Source organism: Delphinus delphis, chromosome 11, assembly GCF_949987515.2.
Source record: "Delphinus delphis chromosome 11, mDelDel1.2, whole genome shotgun sequence".
NCBI lineage: Eukaryota > Metazoa > Chordata > Mammalia > Artiodactyla > Delphinidae > Delphinus > Delphinus delphis.
In genome coordinates this window covers 40985605-41000153 of record NC_082693.1, presented here as the reverse complement: position 1 = coordinate 41000153, position 14549 = coordinate 40985605, and the positions used below count along the sequence as shown (strand labels likewise).

Genomic DNA, 14549 nt, shown 5'->3' with positions numbered 1-14549 from the left:
TTGAAAATCAACTTGTTGTTTGTTTCCCTAGTTTAGACTGGTTAATCACAGTCTAAAGTCACTGAATAAATGTTCATCCACTTTCTTTGTCCTGCCAAAGAAAACAGAGCCATTGTCAAACACCATCAGCCACAGCATTTGAAAGGTCAGGCTTGAATGTGAATGTGTGGCCCTTGATTGGATCCTGGTTCAAAAAATTATTTTAAAAAACTATAAGGTGCTAACAGAAATTTAATCAACTGGATGGGTGTATGATTATATTAAAGAATTACTGTCAGTTTTTAAGTAAAATAATAATACAGGAGTACATCATTTTATTGCGCTTCACTTTACTACACTTCACAGATATTGTATTTTTTACAAATTGAAGGTCTGTGGCAACCCTGCATGAAGCAAGACTATTGGCACCATTTTCCAACATCATTTGCTCCCTTCATGTCTCTGTGTCACATTTTGGTAATTTGCAATACTTCAGACTTTTTCATTATTATTATATTGTTATGGTGATCTGTGATCAGTGATCTTTGATACTACTATTGTAATTGTTCTGGGGCACCACATACCATGCCCATTTAAGACAGCAAACTTAATCGATAAATGTTGTCTGTGTTCTGACGAGCAGTTCCCCATCTCTCTCCCTCTCTTCAGGCCTCCGTATTTCCTGAGACACAACGATACTGAAATTAGGCCAGTTAATAACCCTACAATGGCCTCTAGGTGTTCAAGTGAAAGGAAGAGTTATATGTCTCTCACTTTAAGTCAAAAGCCAGAAATGGTTAAGCTTAGTGAGGAAGGCATGTTGAAAGCCGAGATATGCCAAAAGCTAGGCCTCTTACACCAAAGAGTTAGCCAAATTGTGAATGCCAAGGAAAAGTTCTTGAAGGAAATTAAAAGTGCTACTCCAGTGAACACACAAATGATAAGAAAGCAAAACGGCCTTACTGTGATGTGGAGAAACTTTCAGTGTTCTGGATAGGAGATCAAAATAGTCACGACATTCCCTTAAGCCAAAATGTAATCCAGAGCAATGTCCTAACTCTCTTCAATTCTATGAAAGCTGAGAGAGGTGAGGAAGCTGCAGAAGAAAAGTTTGAAGCTAGCAGGGCGTGGTTCATGAGGTTTAAGGAAAGAAGCCGTCTCTATAACATAAATGTGCAAGGTGAAGCAGCAACTGCTGCTACAGAAGCTGCAGCAAGTTATCCAGAAGATCTAGCTATCTCAGATAATCGATGAAGGTGGCTACACTAAAGAACAGATTTTCAGTGTAGACAAAACAGCCTTCTATTGGAAGAAGATGCCATCTAGGACTCTCATAGCTAGAGAGGAGAAGTCAGCTTTGGCTTCAAAGCTGCAAAGGACAGGCTGACTCTTGTGAAGGGCTAATGAAGCTGGTGCCTTTAAGTTGAAGCCAATGCTCATTTGCCATCCCCAAAATCCTAGGGCCCTTCAGAATTATGCTAAGTCTATTCTGCCTGTGTTCTATCAATGAAACAACAAAGCCTGGATGACGGCACATACGCTGACAACATGGTTTACTGCATATTTTAAGCCCACTGTTGAGATCTACTGCTCAGAAAAAAAGATTCCTTTCAAAATATTACTGCTCATTGACAATGCCCCTGGTCACCCGAGAACTCTAATGGAGATGTACAATGAGATTCATGTTGTTTTCATGCCTGCTAACACAACATCCATTCTGCAGCCCATGGATCAAGGAGTCATTTTGAATTTCAAGTCTCATTATTTAAGAAATACATTTCATAAGACTGTAGCTGCCATAGATAGTGAATCCTCTGATGGGTAGGGGCAAAGTAAATAGAAAACCTTCTGGAAAGGATTCACCATTCTAGATGCCATTAAGAAAATTCTTGATTCTTGGGTAGAGGTCAAAATATCAACATTAACAGGAGTTGGGAGGAAGATGATTCCAACCCTCATGGATGATTTTGAGGGGTTCAAGACTTCAGAGGAGGAAGTAACCACAGATGTGGTGGAAATAGCAAGAGAACTAGAATTAGAAGTGGATCCTGAAGATGGGACTGAATTGCTGCAATCTCACCATGAAACTTGAACAGATGAAGAGTTGCTTCTTACGGATGAGCAAAGAAAGTGGTTTCTTGAGATGGAATCTACTCCTGGTGAAGATGCTATGAAGATTGCTGAAATGACAACAAAGGATTTAGAATATTACGTGAACTTAGTTGATAAAGCAGTGGCAGGGCTTGAGAGGACTGACTCCATTTTTTTTTTTTTTTTTTTTGTGGTACACGGGTCTCTCACTGTTGTGGTCTCTCCCGTCACGGAGCACAGGCTCTGGACGTGCAGGCCCAGCGGCCATGGCTCATGGGCCCAGCCACTCCGTGGCACGTGGGATCCTCCCAGACCAGGGCACGAACCCTCATCCCTTGCATCGGCAGGCGGACTCTCAATCATTGCGCCACCAGGGAAGCCCCTGACTCCAATTTTGAATGAAGTTCTACTGTGTGTAAAATGCTATCAAACAGCATTGAAGGCTACAGAAAAATCATTCTTGGAAAGAAGAGTAAATGGATGTGGCAAACCTCATTGTTGTCTTATTTTAAGAAATTGCAGTAGCCAGCCCAGCCTTCAGCAGCCACCATCCTGGCCCATCAGTAGGCATCAGCAGCAAGGCGAGCTCCTCCACCAGCAAAAAGATTATGACTTGCTAAAGGCTCAGATGATGGTTAGCATTTTTTAGCAATAAAGTATTTTTTAATTAAGGTATGTACATTTTTAGATATAATGCTATTGCACAATTAATACATTACAGTATAGTATAAACATAGCTTTTATATGTGCTGAAAAACCAGCAAATTTGTGCATCTTGCTTTATTGCAATATTCACTTTATTGTGGTGGTCTGGAATTGAACCTGCAATATCTCCAAGGTATGCCTGTATTGTAATATGGTGATTATGTCATTTTTTAAAAAAAAGGGCCCTTAATCTCAAGTGATACATACTTACTTATATGATGTCTGGGATCTGGAGAATGGGTAGACCCATAAACGAAACAAGATAGGTTGTTTGTTCATTGTTGCAGCCAGGTCATGGTGTACTTCAAGTCTCTCTACTTTGGTATATGCTTAAAATGTTCCATAAATTTCAAATATATTAAAGTTTGCTTAAAATCGTAAAAAATGAAAAGAAAGGAACATCAAGGCTCATTGGTCTGTGCTTGCTGCAGATTCCTCACCAGTTGATTATTACTTCCTCTGATACCGTCATTATTTATGGCTGAGAGGATTTCTTAACCATGGATTTCCAGGGTTCCTATGAATGGGCTTCAGAGGATTATGTGTGAGGGTGCATTTTTCTTGGGAGACGGTCCATAACTTTCATCAGATTCTCAGGGGAGCTTGTGACTCAGAAAATATTAGAATCGTAAGAACCACACTGTATAAGTTTAGGAGAAAAAGGAAAGGAGGGAGGGAGGGAAAGAGAAAGGGAAAGAAGGATGAACTAGAGAAAAGACCCTGTTTCTGTATGTCTCACTGGCTCATGAGAATGACCCACTATGTAAATGTGTATTGACTTGGGTGCCTACCGGAAGGACTAAGTACGATAAAAAGAACTCAGAGGGTTAAATACACATTAAAACATTGAAATTGCAAGGCACATCATGAGAAAGAAAGCACTGTTATAAGCCTTGACAAATGAATGAATTATAGCTGAGTAGCAGACCAGATTCTCACTTACAGTTAATGGACAAGTTAAAAGGCACTGGTGGGGCTGAGTCTTACATAATGGCCCCAGATCCTTGAAGCAGACACAGAGGCTGCAGGCGAGGGAGAAGCAGCAGGCAGTGGAGCCCACCTTGAGCCCTCTCCCTGACCCCTCGCTGCGGCTCCACTCTGAACCTGCAGGGTGGTAGTACTGCCAGACTCAGCTCAGCCTCCCTTCCTGCAATCAGTCTCGACTCTTTCACCTCCAGAGCCCCTTTCATCTTTTTTCTTTAATTAATTAATTAATTTTTTTTTGGCTGCGTTGGGTCTTCGTTACTGTGCGCGGGCTTTGTCTAGTTGCGGTGAGCGGGGGCTACTCTCCATTGAGGTGCACGGGCTTCTCATTGCAGTGGCTTCTCTTGTTGCGGAGCACGGGCTCTAGGTGTGCGGGCTTCAGTAGTTGTGGCACATGGGCTTAGTTGCTCTGTGGCATGTGGGATCTTCCCGGACCAGGGCTCGAACCGTGTCCCCTGCACTGGCAAGCGGGTTCTTAACCACTGCGCCACGAGGGAAGTCCCACCCTTTCATCTTTTATCCAATGGTTTCAGGTAACACCCTCCTACCCCACCCATCCAACAACAACAAGTACTTATTGAGTTCTGATACACAATCATTTTAAATCAACAAATACAGAAGTGACTTCCAGGGTTCCTAATCAAGAAACTAAGTCACCACAATTAGTACTGGGAACAAATACTTACTGAGCACTTACTGTATACCTAGCATTGTGCTTTACACGTCTCACCTCACTTAATCCGCACAACAGTCCTAAATCAAGGCTAAGTAAGATCTCACAAGAGTTAAGTGAGACAGGAGGAACGTCAACTCAAGTCTCTCTGTATTAACATTATATACTACAATGCATTAACATCATACACTAACGTTGCCAAAAGCAAAGAACCTGGTCATTTTAGAGAGCTCTGGTCACCTAATCATGGATCAATGTCCACAGTGAAAACAGCTCAAGATCGTCATATTATTACCTTCTTAAATCCTTGTACTTCACACTGCCTTTACTGCCCAGAATTCCAATACTTCTCCATCTCCTTATTCACTTCCAACTCCCTCTTCATCCAGAAAGCCCATGAATTCTGACCCCCTGTAGAGCCCATCACTGAATCTGACCCAAAGATCCCCAACTCTCTAACACCCTCAATTTGACTTCCTCAATGAACGCTGACAACCTATAGCAAGAAAAAGGGGTTCCATGAGGATGTATGCAGCTGTTCTAGACCCCCTCTCAGTGGCCATGAGCTCCTGAACACCCATGAGCTTCCTATTCTGACACTTCAGCAGCCTGCTAGGGGCCTAAAATTCCAAAGTGGCTCTGGTTTCTCAGTGACTTTTTTATTGAACCCTACTTGGAGTCACTCCTGTTCCATACAACTTACTAGCTAGCACATCGTGGTTGGCAGAATAACGGCCCCCAAAGGACTTGCACATCGTAATCCCTGGAACCTATGAATACATTACCTTACACGGCAATGGGGAATTAAGGTTGCAGACGGAAACAGGGTTGCTAATCAGTGGACTTTAAAATAAGGACATTATCTGGATTATCCAGTGGGATCAACGTAATCACAAGAATCCCTAAAAATGGAAGAGGGAGGCAGAAGAGTGCAGCTGGAGAACGAGCTTTGATGACAAAAGCAGGGTCTGAGAGATGCTGTGTTGCTGGTTTTGACTGTGGAGGAAGGGAACTGCAAGCCAAGGAATGCAGGCAGCCTCACGAAACTGAAGAAATTAAGGAAACAGATTGTCCCCTAGAAGCTCCAGAAAGAAACAGCCCCGTTCAACACGTTGATTTTAGCGCAGTGAGACTTGTGCTGAACATCTGAACTACAGAACTGTAAGCTAATCAATTTGTGTTGCTTTAAGCCAGTAAATCTGCGGTCATTTGTTAGGGCAGCAATAGACACTAATACATACATTAATGGCTTTCTAACTAGCAAAACCAGAGTAAACTTGTTACTACCTTACAGGACACAACCAACCTCTCCATTATCTCAGACTTGCTGCTGTTACCTAGCAGCAGATTTAGAACACATTGCTCCTCTGTGTCCTGATTACCACTGTGGCAGGCTTAACTGAGAGCCCTGTCTACCCTGCCAAGGCAAACCGTCAGCTAAGACAATTATCTACAAGTTCAGAAGGAAGTAAATTTGCAAACTGAATTGTCCCCCCAGCCTGCCTCAATTCTCTGCTTGGCAGGAAAGTCCACACCTCTCCTACTGAAGCTCCCCAGTAGAACTGGTGATGCCAGATAAAGAGAATGCTCACATGTTCCCCAATTCCCACACAGGAAAGGAACACCTAGTGCGTGGGGAGGGGCTGGAGGCGGACGGATTGTACATTGCAAGGCAGTAACAGGAGAAGCTGCTCTGGTTGATACTTTTGTTCAGTAACATTCAGCAAATACATACTGACTGCTTCCCATGAACTGACCATGACCCTCAGAAAAGTTATCCGCTCTCTACAGAGCCATTCGTTCGCTCAGCAAATATTTATTGAGCACAAACACGTGCCAGGGCCGCTGAGCACTAGCCTCTGAGAGTTTTTCAGGTCTACTTTAAAACATAAAGTGTGACTCTCTTCCCATCTGCCAAGCTTCCCAGTTATCAGCCATTCACCAGGATTTGTTATTCTGAAGATTTCTTCAAAATTTCCCGTTCTAAGCCGGCCTGATTCACATAAAAGCCTTGGTAATTGCCCAAATTCACTTGCTCCCCTCTCCACCACTTGCACCCTCTCTGAACCTCCCTGCGCTTCCCAGCACCACTTGGCTCAAGTGCTTCTGGTTTCAACCTCTCCAGCCTTCTCTTCCAAAAATTCTTTCTGCTCAGTTCGGAAAGTGCTGATCGGGAGAATTTTGAAGCTACAAGTTGTCCCTAGTTCCAGTCCAAACTAGGAGCTCTCCCTCAAGCTTTCTGATCTCCTTCCACTCTTACTATCCCTTTTAAGAGCTCACCGACTCCTAAAATTGCAATAACCACCTCCGGAGATCTCATCAAAATTCAATAACGCAGGGCTTCCCTGGTGGCGCAGTGGTTGAGAGTCCGCCTGCCGATGCAGGGGCCACGGGTTCGTGCCCCAATCCGGGAAGATCCCACATGCCGCGGAGCGGCTGGGCCCGTGAGCCATGGCCGCTGAGCCTGCACGTCCGGAGCCTGTGCTCCGCAACGGGAGAGGCCACAACAGTGAGAGGCCCGCGTACCGTAAAAAAAAAAAAAAAAAAAAAAAAAAAAAAAAATTCAATAATGCAGGCCTTCATTAACTCATCCTAAACTCCACCAATAGCCACCTAGCTGGCCTCCTTCATTCCAGCTCTTCCCACTCTAATACATCCTTTGTACACCTTGCCACACGTATCTTCCCAAACACGTTTAAGTGCTCATTTTTAATCAGTCACCGGTCCAGGTGTCAGAGACACAAGCCACGGTAATGTAGAGTGATGAAGGACACTTCTTTAGAGACGGCCAGCTCTGCCACTTCTTAGAAGTTACTTAACCACTCTACATCTTGGTTTCCTCATTTGGAAAATAAGCATAATAAGGGCATGTAAGTTTCAGGGTTATTGAGAGAATTCAAGGAGACAATGCATGGAAAGCACTTGGCAGCGTACCTGGCACGTGGCAAGCACTCAAAACAAGTTACACAACCAACAACATGAAAGGGAGCTGGCAGGTTAGCAGCAGAGATGAACATGTAGATTCCACAAGTAAGGGATGGAAGAAGTTATAGCACGTGGTGGTGGTTGTGAGCAAAAAAGAGTGAGTGATAAATTCTGATGATGACGTGGAGCCAGACGTTAAAGATTCCAATGGAATATTCTAGGTGGAGAAGCGGGGGAAAGTTTTCCAGCTAGAATACCTGAGCGAAGGCACAGCAGCAGGGAAAGGAGAGCTTCCGTGTAATAGAGCAATGGCCGTCTGAGGCTCTGGGCTGATACTGACAAGACCAGGAGCGCCTTAAAGAGAAGTACATTGACTTTGGATACAAGAGAGTCGTTCATTCACTCAGCAACTGAGCACAGATTTTATACCAGCCACTGTGCAGATGACAAGATTTTCAACCCGGTCCCTGCCCTCATGAAGCTTCTATTTGAAAAGATAGTAATCAAGAAATCAAAACAAGAACACTCCAGATAAGTTATATATACTATTAAGAAAAGAAAGCAGAATCATATGAACGAGATTAACTGTAAGTCGAGGCCAAGGAAAGCCACCCTGAGGAGGGGGCATCTGAGTTGAGTCACGAGAAGGCCCAGGTAGATGAATGTCCACAGGAATGACAAGAACAACGCTGTTGAGGCCTGAAGGAGCTGGTCATATTAAAGGAACGGAAAGATAGCCAGTGCAGGGGTGCGTGGTGAGAGAGTGGAGGAGAGGTCATCAGGGAGGGTAGGCAAGGCCCTGGTCACAATGAAGCTTGGTAGGCCACAATAGGGAGTTTGGATTTTATTCTAAAGTGCACTGGGAAGCCACTGAAGGGTTTCCAGATAGGATATGACATCTGATTTGTGTTTTTAAAAGCTCTCTCTGGGGGACTTCCCTGGTGGCGCAGTGGTTAAGAATCTACCTGGCAGTGCAGAGGACATGGGTCCGACCCCTGGTCCGGGAAGATCCCACATGCTGCAGAGCAACTAAGCCCATGTGTCACAACCACTGAGCCTGTGCTCTAGAGCCCGCGAACCACAACTACTGAGCCCACGCACCTAGAGCCCGTGCTCCACAACAAGAGAAGCCACCCCAGCGAGAAGTCCGCGCACTGCAAGGAAGAGCAGTCCCTGCTCACCGCAACTAGAGAAAGCCCGCAGGCAGCAATGACGACCCAACGCAACCAAAAATTAATTAATTAATTAGTTAATTTTTTTTTTTAAAAAAGCCCTCTCTGGGACTTCCCTGGTGGCGCAATGGTTAAGAATCCGCCTGCCAATGCAGGGGACACGGGTTCAACCCCTGGTCTGAGAAGATCCCACATGCCGTAAAGCAACTAAGCCCTTGTGCCACAACTAATGAGCCTGAGCTCTAGAGCCCGTGAGCCACAACTACTGAAGCCTGCGTGCTCTATAGCTTGCATGCCACAACTACTGAGCCCACGTGCTGCAACTACGGAAGCCCGTGCACCTAGAGCCCATGCTCCACAACAAGAGAAGCCACCTCAATGAGAAGCCCACGCACTGCAACAAAGAGTAGCCCCCGCTCGCCGCAAGTAGAGAAAGCCTGCACGCAGCAACGAAGACCCGACGCAGCCAAAAAAAAAAAAACTCTCCCTGGCTGCCATGGGGCAAGTGGACTGTAGAAGGAAGAGCAGAAGGAAACTGTTAGGAGCCAGCACAGTAGTCCAAACCAGAGAAAACAGCCTAGACTTAGGTTATTTAGATGTGATGCCTGGAATCTCAGTTTACACCAAGTTACACAGTCTGCTCACTTTGCAACGCCCGCTCCCTTCCACACAGCTCAGTTGGCACACAGGAGGCTTAGTTGGTAATTTTCAATCGATTGACTGTGTCTCCCCCAAGTCACCCCCATTTCCTTTCCTCCTTCTACTCTTGTTTCTTTTCCACCCTATATCTCAAGTACCCATTTGCCCATCACCTGACTCAGCCTTTACGAGGTCCTGCTGTTTCCACTCTATTCTTTGCTCTCTCATCACCCCACTGCCCACAAAAGTTTCATGAACTAGATATAAAAGAGATAATTATTTTCTGTCCTATCCCAGAAGCACTCAGGAATTACCATTTTCACAGAGCACTAACAGAAGCCTGGGGGTTATTATGATCTTGACAATACAACTGGAACACATTCTGCATGTTAAGGACACTGTCTCCTCACATTTGTTCCAGCCTGTTCTCCCTGCTGCAGCCAGAGAAATCTTTCAGGAGGAGAATGTAATCATGATCTCATTAGCTCTCATTCTCTCTCTGGCTCCTCTCTCTTTCTCTCTCTCTATGTTATGACCCCAGAGTACATCTCACACCATTCCCCTCATTGCTCCCTATGGCTCCATCCACAATGGCCTTCTTTCAGGTCTTCTAACCAGATGTGCCTCCTCTGCTGTTCTTTGTCTCCAAAGCCCTTTGATCTCCCTCTTCCCTCAGTTGACACTTATTCTTTAGATCTTTGCCCAAATTTTCTTCCTTAGCAAAATCTGTGATCTGAGACCAAAGCTGGAACCATTGTGATATACACTCACAGCACTGCCTATCTTCCTTTCTAAGCACGCATCACAGTTTATAAATAATACATTTATTTGTGTGACTGATTAAAATGGTTATTCACACACACACAAACACACACAGACACACTCAATGGGATCATCTAGTAGTAAACTATTACCAGGAAGAAGAGGAGTGAGTCAGTGATACCCATTTTGCTACAAACTCAAGTTTTCTCTGCCTCTTTACAGAAACCATCCTGACGTCAACATGACCCTTGTTTCAAGACCTGTCATCCTTCTGAGAAGGTCCATCATTCTCTTCACAGCCCTCCACTTCAGACTTGACCTCCCTTCAACACCTCTTTCCAGAGCAGTAACCACATCGTCACGTGATGGGCACAGGAAAGGGGGGAGTGAGAATTCAATGAGCTCCCACTCCTATACTGGTTGCCACACAATAAACATCATTTTACAGAGCTCTTTCACAAACAGCACCTCATTTCGTCCACAAAATCACCCTGTGAGGTAAGCAAAGCCGATAATATCATTCCCATTTTGCTAGATGCGGAAACTGTGGTTCAAAGAGGCAAGTGACTTACTCAAGGTCACAAAGCCTGTGAGAGGCAGATGTAGGATTTGAACCTACAGTCTCTGACCCCTAGTCCAATGCTTTACCTTACATTAGCCACCCCAACAGTTGGGTTATCAGCTACTTAAACCTAGTTTCCTCATTCCTTTAAATAAACACCTGTTCCTGACCCCTTAATACTTCCCCAGCCCGTTTCCACTTCCCTATCCAGAACTTGACAGCTGGCTGTGCAATGGGATGGAGGGAGTCATAAAGTTGACCACACTGACAAGGGTTAGGGTTTGGTCTCAGCCTCAAGTCTTTTCCAGCTCTTCCTCTGAGCCAGTGAGGAACCAGAAACCCCCTGAAAGAAAAACACAAAGAGGAGACATGCCTCACCAGAGCAAGGTCCCTGGCTACCCTTTCTCCCACGTTCCAGCAGGACACGGCAAGGCCAGAAGCCAGCCTCTTTCCCAGCAAGGAAGATCCGAGGAGAACAGAGGTCACCGGCCGCGGGCCGTCAGGGCTCCTCAGCCGGCCACGCAAAGGATGCGGCTCCCCCTTTTGGCCCAAGGTCACCCATTCGCAGCCCGGGCCCGATCCCCGACCGCCCCGAGCGCCCCCTGGTGTCCCGAGCTGGCCTCCCCTCGCCCTCAGGGAGTGGCCTGCGGAGCCCCGACTCGGGGGCAGAGAAAGGAGGGTGGGCAGAGGATGAGGAGGCTGAGCCCCGGGGAGGGGCGGGAGGCGGGGCCCTACCTGATAGCTGAGGACGCCGTCCGGCTCGTTACTCCCGGCCCGCATGGCGGAGCCCAACTAGGTCTCGCCCGCGGGCTCCAGGCCGAACGTCAGCAGTCCAAGCACTCTGGTCAGGTTTGAGGAGATCGCCCGAGCGGCGACCCCTACCCTGGAGCCAGCAGTCAACCATCAACCGCGGCCGCCTCCTCCATAGCCGCCGGCCCGCGAGGCCTCGCCGCAGCCAATCAACGCGCGGCCTGTGCGGCCAATCAGGGCGCGGAGCACCGGAGGCCGCTGTCCGGCGGTACCCTGGACTACCAGGAGGAGGAGGAGGGAGCCGGGAGAGCCAACCGCTCCGGGGCCCGGTTGCCATGGAAACCGCCTCCCTCCCTTCAGGGGCCTCTGGGTTTGAAGGTCCTTCCGACTGCTTGCTAGAGATTGAAAATTTCGTGGTTCTATTTGTAGATGCACCTGACCCTTGAAAACTGAGAAAGTGTCGGTTTTGTCTATCGTGATTTTGTTCTTTGGGTGTTGATTTTTAAATTCTGGGGAACCATCCCTTGGGGTTGCAGAAGGAAGGAACTGAGGGTGAGGGGGAAGGGCCTTCTAAAATTACTTGTTAATCCTCGAGCTAGCGGTCAGCTTAAAGAGTATTAACGAGAAGCAGGCAGGCAGTGATCCGATCCCCTCCATGGACTCACTGCAGTTTAGGTCTTCTCCCTGGGTCTCAGGTTGACAGTACAAGCACAGAGTTGAGCTAAGGATGATTGATGAAATAATGCCACAGAAGGGCTTCCAGCTTTTCCGAGAAATGATCTAAGGCAAATTATTTAACAACAGAAGAACTACTGATCTAAGGCAAGGTTAGAAACCCATGAGTAACACATTCAGTTTGATTTGGGTTTAAAAGAAAAGAGAGGCTGGCCATGATCCAGCCAATTCTCTGTCCCCAAGAGGAGGAAAAAGGGGTTTTTGCTTTATGTCCACTATCAGACTGTAGGTGAGTCCACCTTATTAAAGGAAAAAGAACAGTTGCAAATCAGCCTCCAAAGAAGCTACATCTGGGGAAAATAGCATGGTTGGTGCATGTTAAAGTTTCAACCCCTGCATACCACTCCTTGTGTTGGCCCGAAAATCTGAAACAAGTTTGTGCTTCAGTGTCCCTGAGGCAGAACCATGTTCCTGGTCTCTGGTTTAAGGCCTTGGTCCTGTTTCTTAGTGTTCATTGCCACAGTCTCTTCCCTAATTCATCACTTCACTAATCCTGTCCCTTGAATCTGGAATTCACCCCCATTTTTGCCCATCTAAATCTTAATCATCCTTCAAAGTTAGTCTCAAAGGCTACCTCTTCCAAGAAACCTCAACTCTCCCCAACACCCCTAAGAGATGTTATCACTCCCTCCTCTGAATCTTCATAGCACCCCATAACTTTCTTATAGCAGTTACCATGCTGTGGTTAAGTACTTTCATTAAATGTTGACTTTAGCTTACTATAATATTGTAAGTTTTTGAAGGCAAAATTATTTTTCCTATGCCCTTCTGTATACTTCACAGAGCCTCAAAAGAATGCTGGGCACATAGAACATAGCTATAAATATGTAAGTTATACAAGTTGTATATATATGTATACATAATTTCTAAATACGTAAGTGAATATATGTGCTTTTAATTCAGTCTAACCAAAAACAAATTGAACACCTACTAAGGACAAGCCCAAATGGCACTGAAGATGCAGAGAAATCTAAAATAAAATACAGGGAGTTCCCTGGTGACACAGTGGTTGGTAGTCTGCCTGCCAATGCAGGGGACACGGGTTTGAGCCCTGATCTGGGAGGATCCCACATGCCGCAGAGCAACTAGGCCCGTGAGCCACAACTACTGAGCCTGTGCTCTGGAGCCCACGAGCCACAATTACTGAGCCCAAGTGCCACAACTATTGAAGCCCACACGCCTAGAGCCCGTGCTCCGAAGCAAGAGAGGCCACCACAATGAGAGGCCTGCACGCCGCAGCAAAGAGTGGCCCCTGCTCGTCGCAGCTAGAGAAAGCCCACGCGCATCAGCGAAGACCCAACGGAGCCAAAAATAAATAAATAAAAATTAATTAAAAAATAAAATAAAATGCATATCTCCAAAGGGCTTACAGTCTAATCATGGAAATAGTATATATGTTAATATGATGACAAGATAATAGAACATAAAACAAGAGCCATATGAGTAATATAAACAACAAAGTTTATAAAAATTCAGAAGAGAAAATGATCTTTATGACTTGGGACACTTTAGGAACATGACACAGAGGACATGGGTTTGGGCTAAATCTGAAAACAGTCGAGCCAAGGTAAGGAGAGCAAGCATCTCAATTCTTGGGCAAAGATTTAACAATAGGAATGCACATGACCCATTCAGGATAGCCACAACTTGGACCAAAGCAGAAAGTTATAGAGAAGAGCAGTAGGAAGTAAAAATTGTGGTAAAGAAAAACTATGACCAAATTATAGAGAGCCAGCTAATTAGTTCAGACTTTTTTTTCTCTCATGTGATAGAAAGTAGGACACTGCTGAAAATTTTAAAGAACACTTCCATGCACCAGGCCCAGGGTTTAAATGCACTGTGTCATTTAATATTCCTAACTCTCCATTATTTCTCCATTTCACTGGTAAGAAAACTGAGGCTGAGAAGTTTAGCAGCTTTCTCAAGGTAAGCAGTCATGAAGCTGGGATTTGATCATTTATTAATTCAGAACATATTTACTGAGAATCTGTGTATTCAGCATTGAGTGTTAGGGAAACAGCAATAAAACAAACAGGGTCTTGACCTCCTGAGCCTTACAGTCTAGTGGGGAGACAGCAAACAAGTAAAAAGACAAGACAGTTACAGGTTATAAGACCTGCTGTGAAGTAAATTGCAAAGTTATGTGATAGAGTAATGGGCATGGGGGTGGGGAGAGCTACGTTAGATGGGGTGGTCAGGGGGGCTTCTCTGAGGAGGTGAGGAGAGTCTCATCTGATGAGATGAGTCAAGGATGAATCTGTCTGATTCTAGAGTTCTTGGCCACAATGCAACGCTGTCCTATATAAATGGTACCATTGCTGAAATCTGCCACTGGGGGCAAGATGGGTTAGAGGGGGAAACGTGAGGTAGGGGGTCATTTATACGGACTCTGGTAACGTGGTAATTCAGGAGGGGCCAAGGATGGCAACCAAAGGGAAGATGTGTCCTCCATTCCCCACTCCCTAGAAAGCCAGCTCCCGTGGTACTCTCATGAGAGTGGGCATGAGTGGTCAGGGCAGGGAGAATGAGGAGGTAGAGGATTCCTGGGAGCTCTAGTGGATCTGATTTTCCT

The 14549-nt window shown here is 45.7% G+C and overlaps 1 pseudogene; it reads right to left on the bottom strand.

The window, feature by feature from the left end:
• Nucleotides 1-11395: 11395 nt before the first annotated feature.
• The window catches only part of LOC132434292 (rabankyrin-5-like), a 33965-nt pseudogene continuing 30811 nt past the window's right edge, over nt 11396-14549 (bottom strand).